We start from the raw sequence: 4029 nt of genomic DNA, 5'->3' as shown, positions 1-4029 counted from the left end.
GACGGACTACTTTCCGGACGGGACTAGTTGCCGTCCTCTTTCTCGCTCTCTAGGCGCCGTGTGTTGTCGCGCAGCTCGTGCGCGTTGCCTGGGCAACGGGGCGGGACGAGGGAACTACCTCACCGCGTCCGCTTACTCCGTAGATCGGAAAAGTGCAGAGAGGACCATTCAGTAGTTTCTAGTATAGGTCTGAAACTCCCTTGTCTCTTTTGCTTGTTTGCCTTCCTCCAACTTCCAACTCACTTCCCTTGAGAGCTGACCTCCAAAACAACCTCAGATAAATTCGTTGCATAACGCAGCTTGTGCAGCAACCCCGCTACCTTCAATAATCCCCTCGTTGAATTCAGTGGGGCATACTTCTGTGTAGGCATACAGAACTGCACTCTGCCTGCAAAATATGATTTGCTTATTTTAAACTTTTAAGCAGTTCAAAGCTGCCCTCCCTATTTGTTCCCATTCACGACCCTCAGCTGTTGATACCAGCAGGATGCTACCACCTCTGTAACCTGGAGGTCATAGGAAGCCATCATGGGCCAACAGCCTCCCCATGAATTTGCCTTTAAATTGTGATCACTCGCTTGGATAGCTTGAAAAGGAAATTAGAAAAATGCATGCAGAAGGAGCAGACCATCAGTGACCACTAGTCACAATAGCTATATATCACCTACAGGATAAAAGCCTCTAGGTACCAGTTTCTGGAGAACTACACTTGGAGAGAGCTTCTATTATTATGGTTATCACTAATTTTTTACCTGCCTTTCACCAACAGGTCCCAGGGAGGGGTAAAGCAATTTGAAATTCAGGATTTAAAACAGTTGAAACAGATTACAGACACCAGAATAGGGTGGATTCTGATAATGTGTCATAGGCCAGGTTAAAGATGTGTGTTTTCAGCATTCCTTAAAAGCTGTATAGTGAAGGTGTCAGATGCAAATCTGTGTGGAGGAAATTCTACAACTTAGGGAATATCACAGAGAATGTCTTCTCTTGGGCTGCTGCCACCCCTGGACCTCCTCAGGAGTGGAACTATGAAGAGGGGCCCTTCTGCCCACCTTAGCACCGGAGATGGTCTCTAGAGAACAAGGTGGCCTTTTTGCTATTTGGGCCTGAGTCATTTAGGGCTTTCAATGCTAACATGAGAATTCCTGTCTTGAATTAAGACAGGAAATGAATTGGCAGCTAATGTAGCTGTTTTAAAATAGGGGTTGAATTGTAAAGCAACCCCAACCAATAATATGTTTGGATCAGTTGACGTTTCTGAGTAGTCTTCAAGGGCAGCCCCACATAGAGTATTGCAATCATTTAGTATGGAATTTAGAGCATGGAGTGTTTTTTAATACATAAAAAAAGAAAGCTGGGAGGGTGAAGACACCTCAAAACTGCCCAATGAGGACTGAATGAAAAGTTACTGTTGAATGTGGGGGAGGAACATAAATTGGGGTGGGGAACAGTAGAATGGAATATTGGGAATCCCAAACAGTAATAGTTTACGCTGTCCCCATTTTGTTGTACAGCCACTTGCTTCCTGATTGCACAGAAAACAGCCATGACCCATGCAAAAGAGGGCAGCATCAGCAAGCAAGTGGAAAAGTTCTTAGATGTGTGCTTAAACCTTGATTAGGACTGCTAGGCAAGGACTGAAACAGAGACATGTTTTTAGAAATGTTAGAACCCAGGGCGGCAATTGGATTTTGGCTGAGGGCACCTTAGCAGCTGCCATGTTCTCACCTGCACCAGTCAAAAGAAGCTTGTAGGCTTACTCTATCTTTAAGGAACTTCCCACACAAATCTACGTAAACTGCTGTCATCTTCAGATGAAGGGCAGTATAGAAATTTAATTTAAAAAATAAAATAACCATATGATGATGATGATGATGTTCTTTTATGTTTCTGTACTGACATTTCAAGCCATAAAGCTATTTTACTTGCCGTCCACCATTATGTGTAAACAAACATTTTAGTTCAGTGTATCTGAAGAAGTGTGCATGCACACGAAAGCTTACACCAAGAACAAACTTAGTTGGTCTCTAAGGTGCTACTGGACAATTTTTTATTTTTTTATGTATTTCGACTGTGTCAGACCAACATGGCTAGCTACCTGATTTTAGTTATAGTGACATTTGTAGCTCTTGTCAAGCATTTTTAAATTTGTAGTGACATACAGCAAAAACCACAGGGTCACCACAATAAGGATCACAAAAGTTGTATCTCAGTGAACACAAGTAGAGTGGTACCTCGGGTTACATACGCTTCAGGTTACATACACTTCAGGTTACAGACTCCGCTAACCCAGAAATAGTACCTCGGGTTAAGAACTTTGCTTCAGGATGCAAACAGAAATCGTGCTCCAGCGGTGCGGCACCCCATTAGCTAAAGTGGTGCTTCAGGTTAAGAACAGTTTCAGGTTAAGAACGGACCTCCGGAACGAATTAAGTTCTTAACCTGAGGTACTACTGTACAATATTTAATTTATTTGTGTGGAAAGACACACAAGCAGATCCGTTAACAGGAGTGTCTGGACAACAGAGAGGGTGAAATGCTATCTGTATTAAAGGAGGCAGTAATGCACTCTTTACTGGGGGGAATAGTATCCAGTTGGATCTCCCCCCCACCCCCATTTAAATAATTGCCTTCAAGTTAAAAACAAGGCACTGCAGCATAAGTTCCAGACCTCAGAAGCAACTTAGTATTCCAGTATCGGGTTGAGTTCTAGTACTGAGCAAGAAGAGCGCCTTCACAATAAGGCTATTCCAACAATTCACAACCAGGGGAAGCAGCCCTCCAAAACTGTTCTCTCCCCTATGGTCCAGGCACTGCTTTACCCTCTAGGCTTCCTGCTTGGCATGCTTTGTTGCTAGAGGTAGCCAATGGCTCCCGGAATGCTCAGACATGAATTTGTGAGAGGCAAATTACATACTCTGGGAGACTGATCATGGCTGATTTTGTGTGTGTGTGTGTGTGTGTGTGTGCTTGTTGTGGGGAAACAGAGAAATGGGAATAGTGAAAGTGTCCAGGATGTGGCACTGGCAGAGGGAGCATTCTGCTCTTCCCTTTTTGTGATCAAGGACTGCTTCCCTGCTTTCCAGGTGTCCTATATTCTTCCAGCCAACCCACCCAGGGAAGGAAAGCAGCCTCTTGCACAGCAACAGCAGCAGCACCACCACCACCACCGCTGCATGCAATGTACAGCTCTTTGGGGGTCCTCTCCACTTTAATCTGCACAAACTCCCCAAACAGGTCAGCCATGGATTGCCAGGCATCATGCATAGATCAGCCATAAGATGTCAAGGGAAGCAAAGGAAAGAGGCTATATTTAAAAAAAAAAAAAGACTGATTGATGCCAAGACCCCCAGGAGCAAACTTGTGAAGCAGTTTCTGATTTTCAGGGATAGTGACTATGAGCAGGATGACATCTCTCCCTCTTTCTTCTTTCACTTATTTTTTGATCACCTGCTTTGGAAATCAATCATGAGAGTATCTGAATCCCATGAATCATTTTATATATCGATTGGTTTGTTGCAGCGGTCAGCAAACTTTTTCAGCAGGGGGCCGGTCCATTGTCCCTCAGACTTGTGGGGGGCTGGACTATATTTGGGGGGGGAATGAACGAATTCCTATGCCCCGCAAATAACCCAGAGATGCATTTTTAAATAAAAGGACACATTCTACTCATGTAAAAACACGCTGATTCCCGGACCATCCATGGGCTGGATTTAGATGGCGATTAGGTCGGATCCAGCCCCTGGGCCTTAGTTTGCCTACCCATGCATTAGGGGTTGAGGAAGGGACCAGGGAGGAATTCTAGGGAGAAGGGGCCTTGACTCTAAATGATTATTGCATGGGAGGAATTCATAGGAAACTTCATTGCTCTTTCTCAACTTTTACTTAATAAAAATTTTGTCTGTCTAGTGGCAGGTCCTGTGGACCTATACAAGGAGACATTCCCCCACCGCCCCATATAGTATTTGTCCTGTTCCAAAGCAGAGGCCTCACTGCATGCCTTCTTCCATCTGTACGACTCTCCATACA

This window comes from Podarcis melisellensis, assembly GCF_964234715.1.
Source record: "Podarcis melisellensis genome assembly, chromosome: 8".
Taxonomy (NCBI): Eukaryota; Metazoa; Chordata; class Lepidosauria; order Squamata; family Lacertidae; genus Podarcis; species Podarcis melisellensis.
This window is presented reverse-complemented; position numbering follows the sequence as displayed.